The sequence below is a fragment of the Echinops telfairi genome, unplaced genomic scaffold, assembly GCF_000313985.2.
Source record: "Echinops telfairi isolate 266 unplaced genomic scaffold, ASM31398v2 ScPeMD7_443;HRSCAF=831, whole genome shotgun sequence".
In the NCBI taxonomy this organism is placed as follows: Eukaryota; Metazoa; Chordata; class Mammalia; order Afrosoricida; family Tenrecidae; genus Echinops; species Echinops telfairi.
In genome coordinates, this window is record NW_022104341.1 from 15625785 (window position 1) to 15640199 (window position 14415).

Consider the following 14415-nt stretch of genomic DNA (forward strand, 5'->3'; position numbering starts at 1 on the left):
AATTGTGGATAGGTAGATGGGTGTATGCATGGTATAAAGAGAGAGCAAGGACACTTCCCCCCCTCCCCCCAAAAAAGACCACTGAAATACAAGTATTCTTATGTCTTTATTTTTTACAAGGTAACTTTTGATAACAAGACTTGAGGATGGTGTCATTAATGAACCTATACTCAAAATGTAAGCGTTACTAAATCAGTTTGCACAATACTCATTCCTTTGAGAAAGTCGCTTAACATACCTGAGCCTCAGATTCCTAGAATGAAGGCTGATGATAATAATGCTGTTGGCTGCAGTCAAGTCAGCCCTCCCCCGGCAACGTCCTGAAGAATGGGATGAAAGGCTGAGCAGTCTTGCACCACCCCAGAATCAGAAGGAGATTGGGCAATTGTGATCCATAGAATACTGCTTGATTTTCAGAAGTAGATTGACAAGCCTTTCTCCCTAGTTCACATTAATCTACAAGCTCCACAGAAACTTGTTCAGCATCATAGTAAAACACAAGTCTTCACTGACAGATGGCTGGCAGTCAGGCATGAGGCATACTGGTTAGGAATCAAACCTGGGTTCTCAGTGTGGAAGAAGAGAATTCCACCACTGAGTTCTCCCACTGCCTCCATGGTGATAGTCATATCTCTTCCATATTTCAGTAATGCAAGCAGCATCTTACATTACATACATGTAGAAGGGAATGAGGCAAGGTGCAGCTATTATTTGTTTGATACCTTCTAATGAAGATAATCTGACTTTGAAAGTTGAAAGGGGGCAATAGTGAGCACAGGATCCAGCTTCTCTGATGAGGGGCTCGGCACAGATTGAGTGGCGGGAGCAAACAACCGTGGTGCACACCTTTTCTGATTTTAAATCATGCAATAGCCCCTTGTGCTGGTTGCACCGCTGCTTCCTGACCTGCTTGCAAGTTCTGCATGAGCACAATGGAGTGTTCTGAAATTCTCAATCTTCTCCATAGGCTATCCATAGTTTGTTACAGTCCACACAGTCAAAAGCCTTGACAAAGTCAGGAAAACACAAGTAAATAACTTTCTGGTAGTCTCTGCTTTCAGTCACATCCATGTGACGTCAACAATGATATCACTTATTCCATGTCCTCTTCTGAATCCAATCTGAACTTTTGGCAGCTTCCTGTCAATGAACTGTTGCAGCAATTATGAGATTATCTTAAGCAAAGTTTTACTTGCATTATTATTAATGATATTGTTCCATAAATTGAGAAATCTGTTGGGTCACCTTTCTTTGGAATGGGTAGAAATATGGATCTGTTTCAGTCAATTGGCCAAGTAGCTGGCTTTCAATTCTCTTGGCATATAAAAATGAGTGCCCCATGACTTCTTTAGCATTTGGAAACATTTCAATCAGTATTCCATTAATTCCTGGAGACTTGTTTTTGGCTAATGCCAAACATTAGAACATCATAGAGATGTGTATTTGTTGATTAGGAAAATGTATTAGACTACATGGATCATAAAAATAATTTGGATAACATTGTGAAGAAAATTAATTCCAGACCAATTAACTCTGCTTGTGTGAATCCTATGTAGTGGTTATATGCTGGGCTGCTAACCAAAAGGCCAGCCAGCAATTTGAATCCACCAGTTTCCACCAGGGAGAAAGATGAGGCTTTCTACTCCCAGAAAGATTGACAGTCTCAGAACGCCCCCAGAAGCAGTTCGACCCTATCCTACAGGATCACTATGAGTCAGAATAAATTTGATAACAGTGAGTTCTTTTCTATTTGTTTGTCTATTTGTTTCTTTGTGCACATAGACCAAGAGGAAGTCAGTCAAACAGAACAAAGGAGTAATGCATGCCTTCAAATCAGAAAAGATATACATCAGAGTTAACTTCGCTCCCAAATTTATTCAATCTTATGCTCACCAAATTCTCTTGAGAACCTGGAGCATAAAAAGAAAAATGTGGCATCATGACTGGAGAATGATTCATTGACAGTCTCCAACATGCAGACGAAACAACCTTGCTTGCGGAAAATAAAGATGACTTGAAACAGTTACTGCTCAAGACCAAAGACTACAGCCTACCCCACAGATGATGCCTCCATAAAGAAAAGAAAATCTCACCTCTGGACCAATACACAAACATCATGATAAGCAGAGCAAAGATTACAGTTGGCAGGGATTTCATCGAACTTGGATCTAAAATCAATATCCACTGAAACCACACTCAAAGAATCAGATGACATATTACATTGGTCAAATGTGCTGCAAGAGACGTCTTCACCATGTTAAAGAGCATAAATGTTGCCATGAGGGCTACAGTGTGCTTGACACAAACCACAGTATTTTGAATTGCGTTATACTCGTGCAAAGGCTGCAGAATGAATGAAAAAGCAAAGAAGAATTGATGAGCTTGAATCACGGCATTAGCAGGGACTATCAAAAATAGGAACTGTCAGAACAATGAGCACACTTGCCTTGGGAGACACACTATTCAAATGCTTCTTGGAAGGATAGCGAGACGTCATCAATCATCTTACCATGCATACATCGACTTCGTCTTACCATAATTTGGGGAATGCTATCAGGAGGGACCAGATTCACTGACTTGGTATAGGCTCAGCAACCAAGAGGAAGACCCGCAAGAAGATGGCGTGTTAGGCTGTGTTGACTAGAGGAACAGGTCCAGAGACACTCATGTGTGTATGAGAGAGCCTTCTATGAAGGAGCAATTGTATATTGAGAAAACAACGCAACCCAGTCCAGATCAAGTCCTTCAGTCCAAAACGTTCTTCAGACACACGCAGCATATGCAAATGATGCAAAATGCAGAAAGATCACAGGCCAGTGGGTGAAAACTCTTGTGGATTCAATGGTGGTGGAAGCATTACAGGGTTGGCACAAGTCTCCACGTGGCTCAATGTGTCTTGTCAACAGGATGGTGAAGGCAAAGATAGAGGAAGTTCCCAGAATCCTCATGAGAGGCCGTGTCCACAAGGAGGCATCATCAGGCTGTTGTGACCTAATAAAAAAGCTAACCTCTACCCCTACTCATATTTATCAAGTTTACGTGAAATTATGCAATTATCACAGATGGGTTGACACAGTAGTTACAACAGTGGGCTTAAATACAGTAACAATTGGGAGGTTGGCACAAGAATGGGCAATGTTTTATTCAGTTGGCTATTGGCTGTTTTGACTTGGAACCACCTCTACCACACCAAAAACAACAACAGCATGTAATTGATAACTTTTTGTCATCCTCAGACCCCTGCAGGAAAGTCTTTAAAATGGGATATGTCTTTAAAATGGTATATAAGTCCTTAAAATGGGATATGGTACCTTGTTGTGAATAAGCATGGTATGTTTGGGGTGTTTGGGCTTTTTAATCATTTTATTGGGGGCTCATACAACTCTTATCACATCCATACATACATCCATCATGTCAAGCACATTTGTACATTTGTTGCCATCATCATTCTCAAAACATTTGCTTTCTACTTGAGCTCTTGGTATCAGCTCCTCATTTTGAGGGTGTTTTTATTAAATAGCAAAACTAAGGAAAAATACTGCAGCTGAAGGAAGATGTATAAGTGTGTGTGTGTGTGTGTGTGTGTGAGAGAGAGAGAGAGAGAGAGAGAGAGAGAGAGATTATTCAAGAAAATGAGGCAAAGATGACTACGTAATATCACTTTGAGTGACATTTTTCTCTTTCTGTCCAAAAATTTCTAATTTATTGAATTAACTCAGATTGGTTGTTAAAAGAAAATATAATCTGTTTTAAATGTAAACTCTGGAAGACTAGAATTTATGTATCTAAGATTAAAAGTGTGTTTCTATTGAAGTGTTTAGGAAAATTATCTTTCTTAAACTTTATACATTTCATTGTGAACTCTTCTAAGACTGCTTATATTCAGAAACTATCATGGGATTCTCACCCCTTCTTTATAATATAACTTTAATTTTTGGTTAGTTTTATTTTAATAGTTACCATGCTTCTAAATCTCCATATAAATTAGATTTTATAGTAGATGGGCACATTCATAAAAGCAAAGAACAGAATTAAAAAGTCATACTGGTTTTAATGTATATGCTAGAGAAACAAAATGGATTTTTCCTTATGAATGCAGAATGAACTTTCATTTATGAACCTAGATTATGGATAATGAGACAATTGCCATGGTTATGTAAAATAAGCATGTAACTATAATGCCAGCTTGCAAAAGGATGTATGTTATACACCATCCAGATGCATAGGAAGTAACCACTTAAGACTCAAGAATAAAGTGTTTTCCCATTTTTTTCTTAACTCTGGACATTGAAAATTTGAGACTAGATGAAAATGCCCAGGACATATAAAGGACATAATCTCTGAGACTCTAAGTATCCCATATAAGATAGGTAAGATCCATTGGCACCTAGCAAGCATCCCAGAAGCAATTAGGAAACACTTCATTGAAAAGGTACTCCCTGTAAAATTGGACGTTGACACTGGAAAGGTGTTTAGGAGGTATGGCCGTGAGGTAGAAAACTAAAAGAGAAATTGAGCAGGCCAATGCAAGAACTCCGGAAGGAGAGTAAGAAAAGACTATCTTAGCCATGACAAATAGAAGAGATTCTCTGGTTTTTGTTTGTTTGTGTTTTTAATGATCGACAGTATGTAAACAACAGTAGAAAAGAGTTCTAGAAAGGAGAAAAGGAATTTGGTCAAGTTAGTTACATGGGTCCAAAGTAATCCAAAAGAACAACTATTCTCTTTGCTCTAGTCTCAGTTCTTCAGGCTGTACCTTCTTACACCATTTGACCACCTCAGGAGATCTAACCTCAGTAAAACCTCAAATATCATGGACCAAAACGATCTCCTATTTTAAACCAATATTAACTTTCTGCATTACAAAGAGTTCTCTTGAGAACTTGGCCAGCTGCAAGAAGTCTCCTGGAAATGGACAGCAGAGCACTTCAGTGGCGGGAGGGCAGACGTGTTCATTGGGTTAGGCCAATCCAACACGATGGAGGCTGCCCAGGAAGAGAGGAAGGGGAAGACACTGAAAAGAGTAAAAGAGCTCAAGCAACAGAGATTAATACGATTATATATGAAATTCTACAATAACAGTCTACAAGTGCATGCCTGGATAGAAATGCAGGCTGAAAGGGCATGGAAAGCAGTAGACGTATACCCACAGATAGATACAGGTTTAACAGAGGATATTTGTACAGAGGTATTTATCTTTGCTGCAAATATACCCATTAATGTGGCATAACATAAAGGGAACACAGTTATGAAAATTTCTGCAACACAAACATAAAGGCACAGAAATATAGTCTTGGGGAATATCCAGATCAATTAGAATAACATATTCCACAAAGACAACATTGTATATCCTACTTCTCTGAGTAGCTATTAGGGTCTTAAAAGATCGTGAGTGACCATCTATGGTGCAACTTTTGAATTCTCCCTGTCTGGGAAAAAAAAATAGAAAAGAAAGAAAGACAATCACTGCTATCAAGGCAGTTCCAACTCAGAGTGAACCCCTAGGGGGGAAATAAAATAGAACTTCCCCTGTGGGTTTTTGAGAACGTAACTCTTTACAGAAGTAGAAAGTCTCATCTTTCTCCCACAGAGTGGCTGCTGGTTTTGAACTACTGACACTGTGGTCAGCAGACCATCACATAAACATTTCACCATCAGGGATTCTTGTGAAAAAGGAAGAGTAATAAAAGTTGAAAGACACATAGAAACAATTAGTCTGGTGGAATACTAGTCTCCACCCTGAGATCAGAAAAAGTACATGGTGCTCAGCTACCACTACCAACTATTCTAAAAGGGAGCACATTAGAAGGTTCTGGATAGAATGGAAGTAAAAAGTGGAATGAAACTCAAAATTCTAAAAGGCACCAGGCATGGTGGGCAAATAGAGACCAGTGGAACACGTCAGGTCTGGAAATGAACTCAGGCCCGTTACTCAATTGTCAACCAAAAAATAGGCAGGTAAATACTTACAGACACACTTTAGAATAAGGTAATTTCTTTGAGATCAAGGAAGCAACATTTGTCCAAGAACAAATTTCAGAAGGGTTTGAAAGAAGGTAGAGTGGAGACGGGAAATACAGGGAGTCGGTGGGAGGCGTAGTGTTGCTTTGAAAGGGTTGCAGTGAATGAGATGAATCAAAATGTGTATGGAGTGTTGAATGTAAAACTAATGATGTGGTATGTAAATGTTCACTCAACTGACCATAAAAAGTGTTTACAGTCTCCCGGAAATGGATAAAGTAGTGCCTAAAGGAGACTAACAGAGCCAGCTATGTGAAAGTACAATGGTCAGAAATATCACCTCTATATACAAGCACGCAATCACATAATCATACACACAAATGCAAAACACACTGAAATGTCAGAAGACTTGGACTTCACAAAATATCACACAGAAAAATTGAATTGTAAGACTTAGCAAATAAAAAATATGATGTCAGCTAAATTTAAGTTTCATATTAAGAAAAGTATGAATGTGCTCCACACAATATTTGGAAGGAATCGCTGACGGTGCAAATGTCTAAACACTCAGCTGCTAACTACAGCGTTAAGATTCCTATTCCCTCCTGAGGTACCTTGGAAGTGAGGTCTGGTGACACGATTTTGAAATACCAGTCATGGAAACCCTGGGGAGCACTTCCCAGTCTACTGCAAAGGGAGTAACCATGAGTCACTGGTTGATATTTAAGACACATGTAAAATAAAAAGTATTGGTTGTTTGCCCTACATCATACTGTAAACAAAAATACCAAACCAACTGCCTTTGATTCAATTCCAACTCATAGCAACCCCATAGGACAGAGTAGAAGCACTGTAGGGTTTCCGGAGTTGTAGATATTTACAGGAGACTGACACAGCTTTGTCTTACGGAGCAGCTGGTGGATTTGAACCACAAACCATTGCTTAGCTGTGAAACACTTGTGCAATACACTGCCAGGGATCCCGTAGGAAAGACAAGATAATAAAGAAAGAAAAAAAGCCTAAGATAGGAGGAAGGCTAAGCCAGCCACTAGTTGCCATTGGGTAGACCTTAGCAACCCTACAGGAGAATGTAGCACTGCCACATGCGATTTCCCAGGCTGTAATTGTTACGGGAGCACACCCCTGAGTCTTCCTTCAACAGGCCCCTGGTAGGTTCAAATCACCACCTTCCCAATTAGCATTCAAGGACTTAATCATTGCGCCCCTGAGGTACTAGGGAGACTGTATCTGAGACAAAAATGGATTGACTGAGATGGAGAGAAAGCGAAGGAACCTGCGGCTCGCTGTTCACCAGATACTGTATGCATCTCCAACATCTCGTGGTGAGGGCTTCCTGCTACACTCAACCGTTCACGCTGTTACTGGCACAATGAAGAGAAGTGTTCCCATTGTCCAAAAAGCAGCAGAAACAACATATACACATGTGTTAGTAGCAGGAATCCAAAAGTGCTAAGGTTATGCTCACGTTTTATTTTCTAATTTGTATTTATGTGGAGTGTCTACATTTCTTTTACAATCTACATAAAGTGCTCTGAGTAAGAAAACCATAAAAACCAGCATCTGCAGAAAGACAGCTTTTAGACAAGAACACGTCAATGTTTTCGGCATTGTTTCCTGTGTGTCGAACAGTACAACGCATTGCCTACTTCTGGAAATAGCAAGGCTAGAAGAAAATGTAGAGGTGACCCGGTTTCTCCCTCTAATCTTAGAGACACTTGGGCCTATAGATGCTTGCTGTATACCCTATAGACCACAGCAGGAGAGTTGGAAATATTGTATATTTGTTGGTTCTTTTCTCAATATTTTTATGAGGTGGCAGGAGAATCAGCATCCAAACAGCTTAAGGTATTATAGTGTCTCCACATAAGTCCACCTAAAAGAAGAAGAAAGGTGGACAGAAGGACAGAAAGACTTGTAGGCCAACTACAAAAGAAATTAATCAGCAAGACTTACTAGTCTTAAGCGCAACCAGTGTGGAAGGGTTGTCTTAAATCAATGGCCAATATCCCTGGTTACATTGAATGCATAAATATCTATAGCGTGCATCTCTGTAAACAAAATGTGATCCGTGTTCTAGATCTACTCCCTTGATAGCTTCTTGCCCTGGGTGAAGCCTGTCCATGTGCCCTCCCCTGAAAGTGAAACAAACATTTTAAACGTCACTTTTTCTCAGTGTCATTTTTTCAAATGTCTGTCCCTAACTAATAAATAGTTGACATTTTCCTTTCCTCAATCTCTTATCTCTTCCTTAAGATGAGAGCGTTAAGGAAGATTTTGACAAGAAGTCATGCCTGCAGCTCGCCTCGGGGTGGATGAATGTGCTAACATCTGCAGAGTCGCTTGAGGCCCCAAACACAGACATCACAAAGGGACAGTGACAGAGATCGCCTAAGCCCCGAAAACAGCTTTCCCGCAGTGTGCCTGCTTCGCTCAACGCCCTGCAGAAACGGAAAGTATGAAGCAGTTGTTCAGGTAAAATCATTGCCAAAATAGCTCTGCAGCGGGGTATGCAAAACGGTGAGCCTTTCAAAGGGAAGCTCTCAGAAAGCAGAAAGGGGAATGAAGTCAACCTTCAAATGGACTTCCTCCTTTCCCACGTGTTCTAAATCTGTCGTCTTCCCATCGGTCTGCAGATGGCACCTCTCGTGTTGACTGTCATGATCTCGGAAGGTAAAACTGGAACTGAAACTTACAAGCTGTGCCCCTGCGGGATCAGTTTTAATCCGAAGTCAGCACTGACTCGGTTCCCACAAACGTCACTCCCAAGAGAGAGCGCCCTAGCCCTTTGGTGCTACCTCGCCTTCCTAGCAGTCCAGTTTTAATCTAGCTCCATGCCAATTCAATGCAGTTGCCTTACATCCATCTTGAACTTGATTTTGTAATACTCAAGGCTTAAGCTTCCTGGTTGATAAATCTCACCCAGCAAGAAAAATTGCAACAACTATAAAATAATAATTTGAACCTGGGTTAACATATTTTATATTAAAATTGCCACCAAATCATTACTGTATACCTGGATTCCATTGCCAATTGTTATATCACACTTGAATTGGGATGACACGCACCAGCCACTTTGTGGGAGAGGGACGTGGCAGGCTGCCTCCATAAAGATTGCAGCCTTGGGAACTTCAGTTCTAGTCTGTACTGTAGAGTCGAATTCACTTTCTGTTGTTGTTGTTTGTTTGTTTGGTGATCTTTTGAAAGTAGAACATCCATTCTTTCTTCTGAAATGCATCTGGGTGGTTTTGAACTGTCAGTCTTTCAACTAGAACTGAGTACTAAGCCATAGGCACCACTCAAGGACTTCTTAAATGGCTCTTCTCTACTGGAGGGTCTATTCACATCCAGAAAGGAACACTTTTGAAGAATCCTGTAAATAGCAAACATATTATATCGGAACTGTGGTGGGCAGAAGAAAGCATGGATTTGAATTAGAATGACCAGGACTTACTAAAATGATAAAGCTGTTACAAAAGTATCCACAATATTGATGCACAATTTATAGAATTTGCACCTTTGGCATAGAGAGAAGAGATTCAGAAATGTGTGCAAATTATTCAGCCAAATGGTAAAGATCCCTATATCCATCAGAAGGAACCACCGCCGAGGCATTTGCCATATTCACAATTATTATGTTTGAGGCACGTGTCAATTCAGCTCTTTCTCTTTCTCTCTGACCTTCTCCTTTACCTACCTGATGTCCTTTTCTGGGAACTGGTCTCTAAGCTTCTGTATATAACATAACTCACTGTCATTGAATCAACGCTGACTCATAGTGACCCTATAGGGTAAAATTGCCCCTGTGGGTTTCTGAGACTGTCACTCTCTAGGGAGTAGGAAACATCACCCTTTTCCTGTTGAGAAGCTGTGGTTTCTGCTGACCTTGTGCTTAGCAGCCAGTGCGTACTCACTACGCCACCAGGGCTCCGGTTCTATACATAGTGGATAGTTAGCGAAAAGGAAAGAGGAGGAAACAAAGAAACACTGTCATGACTGAAGCCCAGTTTAAGAAATTTGATCAGTGACTGCAGTTTGATTCAGAGATAAACAGAGACAGATAGAAACCATTAGAATCGCCCTAACAGAAAATGAGTGGGTAACACCAGCAGTTTTCTGATCGCCCACTGTGCATGAGATGCTGTGGTTAGTACCAAGTGTGAAAAGCACATAGGAGGCAGCATTTGCCTGCAGAGAACATGGAGTGTAGTTGGAGGGGCAAGAACAACAATAAAGGAAGCACATACTAGATGGTCAATGACAGTTACGTAAAAATAAGTGCTCTGAGGCTCAGGAATGAAAGCAGTCAAGAGGCTCAGCGGTCAAGAGAAAAACAAGAAAGGAGGTAAACTAAGGAGCAAGTAATTAGAGCTAGAAAGAGAGAGTTATGGAACATTTGGTAGTCAATGTCAAGAAAAGGCAGTTCAAGATTATGTTAAGCTGCTCTAGAGGTATCTACAGAAAGCATCATAATCTGTGGAGCCCGCCACGCATGTTCAGGGAGAAACAGTGAAATCATCTGGACCCCAGGGGCTTTCCCAGTTGTGAAATTGCAACCAGCCCCTCAATGAGTTAAAGGGCAGCCTTTCACTGAATGCATGTGCTTATGCCAGGACATCATTTTACACTCATCCTTGCCACACCTACCCAACTATGGGCTAGAGACAGATCTAATTCTGGAGCCTGGAGAATAATACCTCTGGTGGGAGTAGTGCAATTAATTAACAACACTTTCTGGGGCATCATAAGTGCCTATAAGTCGATGTATCTCTGTGCTGCATTCTAACGATGCAGTGCACTCGTATACCTTCAAAGAGTATCTTATACAAAGCATGAAATAGAAGTAGCCTCAGATTTTAAAATATAAAAATCAATCTCTTCTGCTTTGGAAATGTGTTGGAAAATGATGTTCTTTTGTGCTTTATTTATGCAAATATGTATTGTATGTATCCAATAAATAATTCATTGACTTGCCAAGGCAATCAAGATTCAACTATCTCCCAAGTATTCAACTGTCCCTTTCAAGTGCCCCGAATATTTGTACTCTTGAAAATGTAAATAAAATATCTGTAAGAATATTCAAGCAACTTATTTTTAAATTGTCTTAGTATCCTCTCTTTGACAATCAATAAAAAAGTGTTATGGCAAAGGGTAATGGTTAGAGTAAAATCTGATCATTGTTGTAGACAGGATAATGCTCCTCCCCAAAATGCTCATATTCTAATCCTCAAAATTATAAAAACCCCAAAAACCTTTTTTATGTGAATTGGGTGAGGCAGATCATCAGTTTTACATCCAACAAGTCATGCACACTTTGTTTCAACCCATTCATTGCAACTCCTTCAATATGCCATCACTTATCTCACCTACTGCCTATGTTTCCTATGCCCATCCCTCTTTCTTTCCTAACCTTTTGAACTTTCTTCTTGGGTAAATACTACCCTTTTGACCTTAAATGATTGATTATTCTGAAGTGTGCGTGCCACACTAGAGTTACTGTTCCCTTACAGGCTTGGCTAATTTTGACTGAAAATTGAGCCACCAACTGAGTTCAGTTCAAGGCCTGATGGCTAATGGCCATAGTCTTGGGGGGTCCCACCAATGTCTATCCAACTAATAAACCTCAACTCTTTTATGAGGCTGAGATTTGTTTTACCTTTCTCTCCCCCTCGAATCCAGTGCCTACTGTCAGAATAGCTGGTAATGGTAGCAAGATACCATCTAATTCTTCTGGTGGCACAGAAGTTAAGAATGATGTTCAAATAGTTCATTAGTCCACTGGAATAATTGTTTCCATGTATCTTTTGATTTTCATCACTCTTTTGGACAGGGAGAAACTAACAGTTGTGCTTTAATTGGCCATTCATGAGCTTTTAAGACCCCTGGGGCTACTCATCAAAGTTGGAAGTAAAGCAATATTTCCTCAATTGGATTAGACCACTCCACTGAGAGGCAGTGGAATGATCCAAGAGAACTGAAAAAGTAGATACTTCTACTTCATCCTAGATTGTGGGCAAGTGTACAAAAGTTTTGATTGTCAGGGGGCACTGAGTAATTATTTTTTTCTGAAAAGAGGTGTAAGACCAAATAAGTTTGGGAACCTATGTTCTACGCTGTAGAACCTTGTCTTTGTGAACTAGGGTGTGCCAACTGACCTGCATGCCCACTGAGACTATGGTCCTAAGCTCCCAGACCCAGAAATTCATTCCCTTGGGGTGTTTGGCTTGTCTAACAACTTTTCATAATTTTGTCCCTATGTTCCATTACATTTGTGGATGGATATATTTACAGAAAAGGTAAATACCCATATGCAAATATCTCTGCCAAGCCTATGTCTATATCCATACCTAATCCCTAAATGTTCTTCATATATTACTTTAGAAAGCAAAGGAGACTTTCCAGATGAGATTAAGTTAAGGATCTTGATATCATCCCAGTGGGTCTAATGTAATAACAAAGGTGCTTATAAGAGGGGACAGAAGAGTCAGAGACTGAGAAAGAGATGTGATAACAGAAGCAGAGGTTAAAATAATGTGAGAAGGGGCTACAGTCCAAGGGATACAGATAGCCTTTAGAAGCTAGAAAAAGCAAGGCAATGTTTTCTCTCCTAGTCTCCAGAAGCGGTACAGATCTAACTCATTTTGGACTTATTACCTCCAGAACTGTAAGATAATAACAATGTGTTGTTTTGAACCAAGAGTTGTGATTTGCTATGGCAACAATAGGAAATGACTACAAAATCTATCTATAAGGTCAAAATCTTGCCACTAGTAAGATCATCCTTCAGCCCTGGGTTAGGTCTTCCGAACAAGCAGAAGGGAGCTGCTTTGCTACTAATGGAAAGAGGATTGATGGGGAGTTCAGTAAGGACTCCCCAGGGAGCAGCTGTAATCCTTTACAAGGAAGCATTCTGGGCTTAGAGATGTAAAATAAATGTAAATTAAGAGACTGGATTTCCTTGTGTTCTAACCAACTACTCATCACTACAAACCGTTTCCGCAAGGAGCCATAGCAGATGCTCTTGTCCTTGCAGTGTACAGGACCAGTGCCGCAACTGCAGATTTCAGCCACAGCAGGGAGAGGAAGCCAGAGAGTGCAAGCACAAGTGAATTAGCTGTGTGCCACTAAAAAGGGGGATGGGGAAGTGTCTTTGTTTTAAAAAGGAGGGTAGGTTGGGATTTGTCCCAAAGGCCAACCCATGAACAAGGTACAGACATTAATCAGCAGTCATAGCAAGGTTAGATTAAACCCAAACCCACTGCCATCCAACAGAGTCTGACAAATCGCAAACCTAAAGGGCAGAGGGGACCTGCCCCGTGGGTTTCTGAGGATCAGGGAGCTTCATCCTTCTCCAGTGGCTACCAGTCTGATGCTCATCTGATAGCACATAGTATTAAATAGGTTAAAATAACCCTTTCACAGGAACAAATATTTGAGAGGAATCCGAGTCTGATGAAATCCCTTGCCTAAACCAAGAACCCTGGGGGTTTCACAGGACCACACCTGAGATGAGTGTTAGAAACTACTTCTGTAGGTGAAATACACATGGATTGCCTGGTCTAGAGCGAGGTATTCAAGGGTATCCCTGCCAGTTCAAATGTATTTCTTACCGCAATTTCCAGCCCCTACATTTTTTCCACCACAAGTAATAGCAGGTTTTCTCTGACAATAGCATTTCTAGCCTGCAGAATTCTCCACTTTTAGTGTTGTGATGGCAAATCTTAATTTCAGTCATAAACTGGGCTCATTGCCAACATAAAGGGAGGGTTGGCTGCTGCATTTCTTCCTTTGTTCTTTGTGTACAATTGAGTGTCTTCAAGTTCTACTGAGTGTAGGTGGGAAATGTTTCAACTCCAATTATCTCCACAGGAATGAGGGATTTCCCCCTCCCCTATTTTATAGCTCAGAGGGGACAGCATATTCATTGCGATGGCAAAAAATTTTTTTTTTCTTTTAAATCTCTGCATTAAATGTATTCTTGATTAGTAATTCCATTGAAGGTGGATTTTTGGTTTGCTTGTTTGATTATGTTACTGCTTTAAACATCTTTCACTCAAAAGAAATCACATGTAGATTTCAGAAGAACAATGCAAAGATTCTTATTTTAATTTGAATTACTCTCCCAAAGCCCTGGGGTCCTTGCCCTAAAACTGGGCCCACATTTCAAATAAAATGACTACTCATTTTCCTCCTCAGTACTCCCTTCCTTTCTAGGGTTTTTTTTTTTTGGTCATAATTTCTCATCCACCAGCCTGTGCAACCACGAGGTGTAGGGGGGGATCAGGTGTAGGGCATCATCAGAACAAAGAATCTTACCATGGTGAGTGATGGGGGGAGTGCGGAGTGGAGATCCAAAGCCCATTGGTAGGACACTGGAGATCCCCTTGCAGAGGGGTCTCAGAGAGGAGATGAGCCAGTCAGGGTGCGATGTAACAA